This window comes from Lissotriton vulgaris, chromosome 7 (genome assembly GCF_964263255.1).
Source record: "Lissotriton vulgaris chromosome 7, aLisVul1.2, whole genome shotgun sequence".
Taxonomy (NCBI): domain Eukaryota; kingdom Metazoa; phylum Chordata; class Amphibia; order Caudata; family Salamandridae; genus Lissotriton; species Lissotriton vulgaris.
In genome coordinates, this window is record NC_141695.1 from 1,427,260,102 (window position 1) to 1,427,272,514 (window position 12,413).

The 12,413-nt window shown below is 43.4% G+C and overlaps 1 protein-coding gene across 1 annotated transcript in view; it reads left to right on the top strand.

Moving 5' to 3' along the window:
• The first annotated feature begins 1,170 nt into the window (after positions 1-1,170).
• DLGAP4 (DLG associated protein 4) overlaps positions 1,171-12,413 on the top strand; it is a 554,791-nt gene continuing 543,548 nt past the window's right edge. The window contains exon 1 of the mRNA XM_086932203.1: positions 1,171-1,253. The gene's annotated coding sequence lies outside the window, so the exon portion shown is untranslated. The remainder of the gene's footprint in view (positions 1,254-12,413) is intronic.

Sequence of the window (12,413 nt, forward strand, 5' to 3'; positions counted from 1 at the left end):
AGCTGTTTTACGTCATCTGTGGGATATCAATCCTATGAGGCAACATTTAAGACTTTCTGGGACAGTACAACTTTTGGGCCCATTTCTAAACCGTTTGAGGGTAAAATGCGCAGTTTTCAGATCCACATCAGCAACACTTTTGGGGTTCCTAAACAATTATTGACCACATGCTCCGGAATATCGGACATTCTGGGGCCATATTGACACCAATCTGGGGAAACGGTTACTACTTTTGGGCCAGATGTTGGATACTTGGGGCACGGTGTGCATAACTTTGTGATCACTTAAACACAACGTGTTTACCCTATTTAGAGAATGTTTTGAAACTTGAATAAGATCTCGAAAAATTTTGGTGAAAGATGTCAACCATTTTAGGGCATTATTGGCATTTTTTCCCCAAATATTTTGATAATTGCTTATGCCTACCCCAGAAAACGATATCTTCCCACGACTCTCTGTCTCTATTCCTTTCTCCTTCCTCCACCCACCCTTTCCCGTTTCAAATTATTACCATCTTCGCCATCACCAAGTCGAGAGGCTAACGGGGGTACAGTGGCGTAGCAAGGTCAGGTGGTACCCGGTGCCGAAAATTTCTTTTCACCCCTGGCTTGACAGAATGGCAAAAATATGAGTTTAAAATGGATGTACTTTGCCACGCAACTTTTACAACGTAATTCATTCCACCGACTTGCGTTGGGGGCGCTGGATAGTGAATAGTTTAATTTACTATTCCAACTCCAGTCCCCGTGGATAGTAGGGAAGGTTTTGGATAGTAAATTAAACCATTCCCTATCCTACAGCGCCCCCCAGCGCAAGTCGTTGTAACGACTTGCGTTGTAAAAGTTGCGTGGTAAAGGTAGTGCGTGGTAAAAGTTGCGTTGTAAACGCTGTTCTCCGTTTAAAACACATATCAGTGATGACACATGTCAACCCGGCTTGACAAAATGGCAAAAACTTGTGTTTAAAACACATATTTTTGCCTTTTTGTCACCCCCCCTCAGTGGTGGCACTGACACCCGGGGCGGCCCGCACCCACTGCATCCCCCTTCCTACGCCACTGCAGGGGTATACAAGTCCAGGAGGTTGCTATAGACACAAAAAAGTGTTATTGGCGGTAATGTGTAAACAGCTCATAAAATGATCCTGATTTCTTTTTTCTCTAGTTCTTCATGTGGTTGCTGGACAGACCACAGAAGGCCGAGGAGATGCTCTGATGCTGAATTGGAGTTTGACAGCCAGAGGGGCCTAAAAAGGTACTGTACTGTCATTGGATTTATATAGCGCTTGCTACACCTGTCGAGGCGTATGTACTATGTTTGCTGTCCTTCCTTAAACCGAAATTGTGTTGTTTTTTGTTTTTTTCTCGCGAGAGAGAAAGCACAAATAAAACCTTGGGCGCATATTGAGTTGTGCTGCCTATGGGGTGAAACCATGTGAGCTGTGAAAGATATTGGATAGCTCTGTCCTCTCTGTTGTGTGAATCTGTGTGAGCTGTGTAACACAAGAGGAAGCTCTGCAATTTGTTCTGTGAATCTGTTTAAAACAAGGGATAGCTCAGCCATGTGTCAGATGAATCTATGTGAGCTGTGTCATGTGAATCTGTGTGTTCTGTGTAACATACGGTTACCACTGCAATCTGTTGTGTAAATCTGTGTGATCTGTGTAACACATGGGATAGCTCTGCCATCCGTCGTATGAATCTGTGTGGGCTGCGTAACCCAAAGGATAGCTCTGCAGTCTGTCGTGTGAATCTGTGTGATCTGTGTAACACAAGGGATAGCTCTGCCCTCTGTTGTGGGAATCTGTGTGAGCTGTGTAACACATGGGATAGCTCTGCCCCCTGTCATATGAATCCTTATGGGTTGTGTAGCCCAAAGGATAGCTCTAAAGTCTGTTGTGTGAACCTGTGCGATCTGTGTAACGAATGGGATAGCTCTGCCATCCGTCGTATGAATCGGTGTGGGCTGCGTAACCCAAAGGATAGATCTGCAGTCTGTCGTGTGAATCTGTGTGATCTGTGTAACACAAGGGATAGCTCTGCCATCTGTTGTGGGAATCTGTGTGAGCTGTGTAACACATGGGATAGCTCTGCCCTCTGTCATATGAATCCGTATGGGTTGTGTAGCCCAAAGGGTAGCTCTAAAGTCTGTTGTGTGAACCTGTGCGATCTGTGTAACACAAGGGATAGCTCTTTCATCTGTCTTGTGAATCTGTGTGAGCTGTGCAACCCAAAGCATAGTTCTGCCGTGTGAATCTGTGTGAACTATGTAACATAAGGGATAGCTCTGCCAATTAACATGTGGATTTATGTGAGCTGTGTACCCAGATAGATAGCTCTGCCATCTGTCGTGTGAATCTATGTGAGCTGTATAACACAAGGGATAGCTCTGCCATCTGTTGTGGGAATCTGTGTGAGCTGTGTAACACATGGGATAGCTCTGCCCCCTGTCATATGAATCCGTATGGGTTGTGTAGCCCAAAGGATAGCTCTAAAGTCTGTTGTGTGAACCTGTGCGATCTGTGTAACACATGGGATAGCTCTGCCATCCGTCGTATGAATCTGTGTGGGCTGCGTAACCCAAAGGATAGATCTGCAGTCTGTAGTGTGAATCTGTGTTATCTGTGTAACACAAGGGATAGCTCTGCCATCTGTTGTGGGAATCTGTGTGAGCTGTGTAACACATGGGATAGCTCTGCCCTCTGTCATATGAATCCGTATGGGTTGTGTAGCCCAAAGGATAGCTCTAAAGTCTGTTGTGTGAACCTGTGCGATCTGTGTAACACAAGGGATAGCTCTTTCATCTGTCTTGTGAATCTGTGTGAGCTGTGCAACCCAAAGCATAGTTCTGCCGTGTGAATCTGTGTGAGCTATGTAACATAAGGGATAGCTCTGCCATTTAACATGTGGATCTTTGTGAGCTGTGTACCCAGATAGATAGCTCTGCCATCTGTCGTGGGAATCTATGTGAGCTGTATAACACAAGGGATAGCTCTGCCATTTGTAGTCTGAATCTGTGTGAGCTGTGCAACCCAAAGCATAGTTCTGCCGTGTGAATCTGTGTGAGCTGTGTAACATAAGGGATAGCTCTGCCATTTAACATGTGGATCTATGTGAGCTGTGTACCCAGATAGATAGCTCTGCCATCTGTCGTGTGAATCTATGTGAGCTGTACAACACAAGGGATAGCTCTGCCATCTGTCGTGTGAATCTGTGTGAGCTGTGTAACACAAGAGAAAGCTCTGCAATCTGTCCTGTGAATCTGTGTAAAACAAGGTATATCTCAGCCATGTGTCATGTGAATCTGTGTGAGCTGCGTAACACAAGGGATAGCTCTGCCACGAGTGGTGTGAATCTGTGTGAGCTGCATAACACAAGGGATAGCTCCGCCATCTGTAGTGTGAATCTGTGTGAGCTGTACAACACAAGGGATAGCTCCGCCATCTGTAGTGTGAATCTGTGTGTGCTGTACAACACAAGGGATGGCTCTGCCATCTGTCGTGTGAGTCTGTGTAAGCTGTTTAACACAAGAGAAAGCTCTGCAATATGTTCTGTGAATCTGTGTAAAACAAGGTATACCTCAGCCATGTGTCATGTGAATCTGTGTGAGTTGCGTAACACAAGGGATAGCTCTGCCACCAGTGGTGTGAATCTGTGTGAGCTGCATAACACAAGGGATGGCTCCGCCATCTGTCGTGTGAGTCTGTGTGAGCTGTGTAACACAAGAGAAAGCTCTGCAATCTGTTCTGTGAATCTGTTTAAAACAAGGTATACCTCAGCCATGTGTCATGTGAATCTGTGTGAGCTGCGTAACACAAGGGATAGCTCTGCCACCAGTGGTGTGAATCTGTGTGAGCTGCGTAACACAAGGGATAGCTCTGCCACCAGTGGTGTGAATCTGTGTGAGCTGCATAACACAAGGGATAGCTCTGCCATCTGTCATGTGAATCTGTATGAGCTGTGTAATGAGAGGGATAGATCTTTGTCTGTAGTGTGAACCTGTATGATCTGTGTTACCTGAGGCCTTGCTCTCCTGTCTAAAGTGTGACCTAATGTTTTGAGTGCTTCTGCCACTATATATGCCCATGTAGTCAGAGTTACACAAGAGACAGCTCTCATGCCTTGGGTAACCACGTATCATTGGTGTGATCCGGGAATAGCTTTGCTGCCAGCGTTGTAAGCTTTTATGGTTTGTGTAATTCAAAGACAGCCCTGTTGCCTGTCATGAAGCCTTGTGGGCTCTGTACATCCAGAGGACTTCTTCTGTTCTCTACAGGGTGACCTTGTGCGATCAGTGTAACCAAGGAGATAGCTAGGCTGTCTGTCTTGTGACTGTGTCGCATCTGTGTAGCCATAGGTATAGCTGTGCTGTCTGTGCTGTGACCATTTGCAAACTGTTAGGCCCAAGGGATAGCTCTGCTGTCTGTCGTGTGAACCTCTACAATCTGCGTAACCTGAGGGCTAAGTCTGATGTCTGGACATGATCTGGTTTTTAGTGTAACTAAAATGGCGTCCAGGAGGTTACAACCCCGTTGACCTGCACACTGATATGAAGTCTCATGGGTAAGGGCAACGGAAAAAGACCTCATGACCATTGGGTCTTCCCATTTCAATACCCGTTTACACATCTCGAGCCCCTTCTTAGTCTCCAGATTTGCCCCATCTGTCCCCATAACTTCCTGCAATCTTCGAGTTGTGGCCTTGTGAATTTTCTATTTCTTTGCCCTCACCCATCACAGGTTATACTATCAGAGCAGGTTGCTTCTGTGGCTCCTTCTCATAAGTGCAGTGTAGCATTAAATACGTTCATTCCTATTCATTCATTGTCCCTGTGTTTTGGAACAAATGCCAATAGCCCTTTTTTGTAGTGCAGTTCAGAGGGATCGTACAGCAAGCGCTACACAAGAACCCAAAATCGGAATCTATTAGGAACATAAAACAAGCATTAGCAAAGCCAATAAGACTTGCCATGGCACTCTGGTGTGATGATTAAAAGAAAATATTGCAAGTATATGCCACAAAAAAAATATTGAAGATGCTGCTATTTAAACCTGGTAGCCAAATGCTTGAAATTATTGGCACCCAAAAAAGGTACAATTGATTTATATTGTGCCAACCTGAAGTTTTAATTCAAACCCACTATGGTTGATTTGTGTTTAAATTGCATTTATAGTGCGCATATTTACCCTGGTAACTAAAAAAAAATTTAAAAAAAGGGTTAAGTCTTGAAGGAAAACCACATTGGCAGAAAAGAGCTTTGGCCCACCAGCCCTGGCACTGTAATTCACTTTTTTTAGACAGCTGTGCAGAAGAGGTCAGGCAAAATGTTGTCACTCACTGGAACAGAGCCAATAGCAGAAATGGATTAACCTGATGCCCATGTTGTGTGTTGCGGTGGGCGGAAGCACAATGTAAATGATTGGTACAAATATTGGCAGCACTCCAGTGGCATAACGAAATTCAAGGGGCCCCCCCTGCAAAGTACATGGAGGGGTCCACCAAAGGACTGACTCAGAGGTTCTCAGGCCAGCATGCTGTGCTGAAGGGCCCCCCCTGGAGCTCAGGGCCACCTGCACTGCGGGGGCTGCAGGGGTCTTTGTTACGCCACTGCGTCACTCTCAGACCGGCAACTGCAGTCTATGCCTATGCTGCTCTTGTTCAAGGCAGGCGCGTCATAGGGGGTAAACGCTTCTCCAATGTTCAAGCCGAGGATGAGCTCTGACACTAAGAGGGGAGCCAGCACATTGAATTTTTTTCTCTGTTTTCCTTAAGACACGTGTAAATGCTGCAGCTCCTATTGTTCTAGAAAATAACATCTTCCTTAGTAAGCCGATTTTTCTAGGTGTGTTAATGTTAGCCTATTAGTGAGATGACTGCATCAATCTGCATTTGAAAGGCTATCTGTACCGGCGCACTGACTGGACGGTTTAATGTGTGATTGCCTACAACAAAAAGCAATGCGTCAAGAAGAAAATTTTATTTTTGTTTCAGCAGTCTGCCAGTTGGCACTATGATATATGAGCCATTCCTGGGTTTTCAGCCAACAGCATGATGCATTGTGGGGCTTGTAGTTTTACTTTTAGCAGTTTCATTAGGGGCTCAAAACACTAGCATGGAAGGGCTAGTGGCTAAAATGCCAGAATTGGCATAACGTGTCATACATAACATGAAGCCACGTGTCAGGTATGTTCTCAAATTTTACAAATTTGTCCACTCAATTTAAAAAAAATGTTTGCTTCAAATGTAAAACCAGAAGTATGCTGCTCACCTATTTTGTGAGTAGTCACTCTCTTTCACATCATACCTTAAAACAAGCATTAGCAATGCAAGTTGTTTTATCTTTCGTGTAATGGAAAGTTTTGTATGGAGTTCACAACACAATAAAGGCACTATATGGACAGGAGCAAAGTATCCTTCTGTAATTTAAAGGCTGAATAAAGGTTAGGTGGCAGTAGCAGAAGGAACATCGCGCAATTCTCTTATACATTAGAGGACTAGTAACTAACATACTAAAGAGGGAGAGAGAGAAGTTAAAGGATTATTGTACACTCTCTGTAAACAGACCAACTTCTAAGAAATAAAAACTCCTAGAAAAAACTGCAAAACCACTTATGTAATTATCATACATTCTTGTACGCATTTAGGATGATGAACGTTCACCTACCTAGAGTGGTATGATTCATGAATGGGTTCCATAGCTAGCACTAGGAAGGATCTAAGAGTACTATTCTTCACTGGTTGTACGGTCTCCTAGTTATGAGTTCTCTAGTTTGGGTGAAGTTATATCCCTTTTGTCGAAATGTATGTTCTCCCTTTGTCAGACCTATTTTAAAATTGTATGTGGGCGAGCTAAAAATGTTTTTTTACTGAGTTTCCCTATGACACAATTAAAAACAGGTGTTACCATCAACATGTTTCGGCATTCAAAGATTGCCTCTACGGGATCTGGCGCCTTCCTTAGGAATGTAGGCACCTCACATCAAATATTGTGTAACAGTCCCTGCTCATAGGGCATGTTATTCAAGTGCATTCAATATAGCCTTTGTTTTTCATAAGATGGGGCAATAGCAGCGGAAACACCCCTTCTTCAGATAATAGGTACTGGGCAGAAACAGTGCAAGCACCCCTCCTTCAACAGAGATGTACAGCTAGGACAGCAGAAGTGCAAGCTTTGCCCAAAACAGATCAGGCAGTAGCGGTGAAAGCTTAGCTTCCTCACAGAACAGGTACAGCAATGCAGCATCAATGCAAGTGTGCCTCTCTCACAGAGAGCAGCAAATGTAATTGCTCACAGAATGTGTACAGTAAAAGCACAAGTGACTCGTGGGTTACAGAAAGATCTCTGGAGCGGGTGCTTAAACCACTGAGAGAAATGTGTAGGCGGATGAATGGTTACTTCAACATACACGGAGCACCAAAGAATCACCGCAAACATAAGGTCTCCAAGTGACGACAGCAGGGCTTTCAGGACCCCAATGTGGAATATAGCATAAGCGAGAATGGAGTCAGAACTCCGTTCTTCACTCATCACGTAGTAGGTGATTATTTTTTGGATCAGTCCATCAATGGCCTAAGTAACTATGCTTTAAGCAAGCATTGAAGTGCCAACCTCTCCTAAAGGTTTTTGAGTGCATGCACATTAGGCACTGTGCAATCTCAACCAGGGTGCTGCACTTGTTCAAACTAATGAGGGCAGCAACTGGGTAAACAGACCAATGGATGAAAAAGACTGACAAAGCCCATCTATGTATGAATATATAGATATTCGCTGTGTGGCTTTGCATTGGAAGGTTTGCGAGTGATTATCAAATACAAAAGGAAATTCGGTTTTGTAATTCAGTTTCTAATATTCGCCCAATCAGGACATCACTGCATTCTAAGAACCCAATAACGAGGGATCCGATAAACCTGTTTTCAATTCAATATTTGTTTTACACCCAAAAAAAGATTAAAATGAGAGTCAAATCGTAGCTGCCAACTTATGAAATTTGTTCACTGTGTGAGAAAGGGGCCTGGTGCCAGAGCTAACTAAGACACAGGTGCCTTTCAGGAATCCCCTCCAGTTCCTCCTAAAAAAGAAAAAACAAAGGGTCTTTGAGACTGTCACTGATGTCCTGGGGTGTGTTCACACCTTTAATGAACACCGGCTGCGTACAGCCTCCAAAAACTGTTTACAGTTGTTTTCAGATTTTTTTTCCCGCAGTGTAAATTTCTGCTCCTCACCGGTGACCGTGTGAAAGGGCCCAAAATGGTGTGATACACGGTGGCACCGTGTGAGTTGGCAGGTCTGGTCAAATGCAGAATACCATGCACCTCACGATTAATGTGTTAGTTCCCATTTTTACGCAATGTACGCACCCACTATGAGCAACTCTTAAGAAAGCTAATGAACTGTTGCTCAATTTGCACTGAAAATGTGCAGTCCTGTCATGTTTAGGCCTGAGTATGGCCGCTATCTCGTGCCCTTTCTTACACCGACGCACCTGGGCGCGCGGACAGAGCTGGCGCGAGCTCCCACGTCGCTGTCCTCAACTCACCTCAGCTCAAGGACGCCGCCTCAGCAGTTCATCCTCGAAGTGGAGGGACGGACGGCGGAGAGCGGTGGACGCCTGGGTACCATCAACTACACAATTAAGGCACTTGTATTTTTCCGGTGTCCGAGCTTTTTCCGCCGTAGGTGTTAACTGAAATATTGACTCATTTTCAGGGCTCGGCAGGCGCTCTCATTCCGGATCCAGGCAGGGAGCATGTACTTCCGCAGGGGGCAGCTTCAGCCTCCGCTGTCGGGTCTGAGGGTTCGCGGTCTCTTACACAATGGCTATTTCTCTGCTTTTATTTGCTCCCATAAGACGATTTTAGTTTCAGAATTGACTTTTTTTTGGGCACATCTCGAATGAAGTCTATTACGGCTTCCAATCTGCACGTATATGACCCTTGTCCCAAAGGCCAGTTTGTGTAGTTTTGTCTTAAACCGCTGCTCTTGGCAATTTGTACAGAAACATATTTAATCAGCAACAATCTGAAAACGAATAGGCACAATTGAAGTGTTCCCCATAGAATTAGAATTTAATCAAACCTGAATGGAGTGGGTAGTGGCAAAGTAGAGAGCTGATGACTTGAAAGGTTAACTAATCACTACATTTATTTTAGCATTTATTATTTTTTGTACAGTTGTGTTTGTATTAAAAAAAAAACTCTATTACTTATTTTGGTGTTTTGTACTGTACCATGCTGCCTTCTGGCTGCTTCAGTCTTTTTGGAGCACCGTAGGCATACAACAAAAAACCAGAGACATCTACATTATGTAGTAATACCCAGCTTATTTGGTCGCGATCTGATTTTTGATGGGTCAGAAAATCAGAGCAATAAATAAAGATGCCTTAACCCCTTCGCTGCGGCGGCAATTCCGCCGCAGCGCTAGGGGGGAGGGGGGCCGAGCGGCGCTCACATGCTCGTGACGGAACCGCTCAGTCACGACCCTCGGTTGAGCTGTGCTCATGACGGAGCGGTTCCGTCATGGCCCCGCCAGCTCAATGGAACGTTCAGCGCAGGCGCGGAATTCGCGCCACGCAGGCGCGCCAAGCGGGCCATGACGGAACCGCTCCGTCATGAGCACAGCTCAACCGATGCTCGTGACGGAGCGGTTCCGTCACGAGCATGGAACGAGTTAAAATGTTGTGTTTAGCTTGCCACAAAGAAAGAGGTTAAATTTCAGGATGCTTTATTATTTTAACAGGGGTGTTGGTGTTTACTTTTCTTTCTTGGACTGCAAAGCAAGATGAGTTTATAAAGTGAATTATGTTGCAATGTAGGATGTCGATTTCTGCAATAAATAACAAAATATGAATATCTCTAAATGAGCTTTATGCATCCAGCAGTTAGAAAAGCAAAAAATGAAGCACCTCTTTTGTAATTCTGAAGTGCTCTGGGAACAGAGATTCTAATTGGATCAAAACAAATCAAGACACTTACTTGGCCCCACACAAATGACTAAAAGTTTACAGAAAACAGATTTCCATACATTATCATTTGTGTGCTATATAGTTTTATCAGTAAAACTGTTTGTCTGTGCAAATTCAGTGGCCATTTCAATAGAAAATGTACTGTATGTAAATGACAATGTGCTACCACACAATGCTTTAGCTACATTCAAAGATCTCACTCCTTCAGTCTACTAAAGATAGGTGGGCCGCAAAAGTTTGTTGTTCTGAAAAGTGAGTTATGGTTCTATACGTCTGGGAACCACTGATCTTTGTGATGGATAGTGTTTGAGTGTCCCACAAATCCACAAGACCAGAACCAGAAATAGATCCTTCAGCTACTGCACAGCCTAGACCTCGAACACTCTACCCCTCCACCTCAAGCAATCCGCGTTGAATACCCAGTTCAAAAAGGACCTCAAGACCTGTCTCTTTAACTGAACCTCCACACCTGATGGATCAGCAATCCTTCTCCCCCTACCAGTGCCTTGAGACCCTCTCAGGTCAATAGCAGAAGTTTACAAACCCCGATTGATTGATTGAATATAAACGGTGCTCTATTCATATAAAAAACAGTACTGAGAAAAAGTTGATCTTAGGACCCCACTGCTAATGATGCTGAATGACAGGTTGGATTTTTATTGTGTGATCTCATCGTATATCTTTTCGTTTATAAATATATAATAGTTTTTTTATGAAACTCGTGTGGAGTCCATTTGTGGTGTAATCATTGGGTTGCTGAGAGCATGGTTGCAAATACTTTACACATTTGCCTTGAAGATAAGCCTGGCTGCTCGTGCCAAGCTATCGAGGTGGTGAGCAGAGGCTATCTTAGAAGATGTCCTTCCTTTCCCTGACTTAGAACTGGGGGTCTCTAGTTGGCTGAGGTAGGTACCTTAGTCCAAATAGGGACCCTTGTTTCTAACAGTTTCCAAATACCTAGGATGCATAGTCTTGATTCCACCTCAAGCTTCTTTCTACCACCACCCCTTCTTTTCCTGTCTCTTAATCTCACTCTTGTAGCGTCTGGTGCATTCATCTTTTCTCTGTTTTTCTGTGTTTTGACACCTTTTTCTTCCACCTGCTTTCTATCTTTTCTGCCTTTCTCTCTCTGACACTCTGGGTATTTTAATGGAAAATAAGTCCCTCTCCCCCACAATGTGGCATGTGTCCACTATCAGCAAACAACAGCACAAACTAAGCACTGGGCTTCTGTCATTTTTTGTATTGGTAATGTATTCTGTCTGTGTCCAATCATGCCGAGGAGCAATTGTGAACGACCAGGTAAAAAAACTAGGTAACTAGCTGTGTTTGGGTGGCAGATGAACATCATCACACAGATTCACCAATTATACCATATTTCGAAAGTAACATGCAAATCATAACACAAAATTGCAGATATTCCCTGCTTTGACCAAGCTGACTCTAAAAATATCTGCCTACTGGGAATGAAGCATCTGCTTTTCTGATTGCTCTCATATGCTCTAAAATCCTTGTATAACAGAAAAAAATTGTACACCCCAGATATAACAGATTACAAGACCATTTTAATACATAAATGCAATAATCTGCTGCTTTGTGGTATTGACAGGATTGAGACTGAGATGAATGATAGAGGAAGAAATTGGGGAAAATCACTGGGATCTCTTTAATCAAAATACATTTTGGAATTTAATACCAAGAAGCCATTTGGGCACAATATTGACAAAGAACGGTTGGTATATATTTTAGTTAAAAAAGGCACCCATAAGTACTGATTGTAATATTCAAAGTTTTGTACTGTTAATCATTCATGCGTTACAAATAAGGTATGGTTTCTATAACACTGATGTCCCTAATGTAGCAATGGTGTTGAGATATCAAGTTTAAAGCATAGAATAATTTAGCTAGGAATAACTGAGTGCATACTGAAATGAAAAGCATTCTAAATGGTTCCTCTAGAAAGTAGCCTCACTAGTGTAAAAATGCCGCCATATTAACCAGAACTGATTAATTGTTTTAATTTACTCCTGCTGAGCATAGTACTCAACTTTTTATTGTTAAGTATTTGTTTATGTGTTGCACAATGGGATTCACTTGAAATATAGGACAATCCAAAATTCTTTGCATATCAGTCATGGGATGATCACACATTTAGTTACTGTACGCAACTTGAATAAGGTTTGTAACTTGAAGTGCAATGTAGCAGTAATATTGTCTAGATGAGTAGTTAGAGGTATAAATACTCAGGGCCCATTTCCAATATACAGTGGGAGCACTTTGAAGAAGGACTACGTGTATTACATGCTACTTGTCTGTTATGTATCAGCAACTCCATATGCAGTTCGTTATTTTAGTTGGAATATCATGAAATAAGTGCCATGCGTGGCATATGCAAATCATGCAGCTCAAATCATTAGAGCAATGTGCCGCTATTACCTGCTATAACAGGAGTC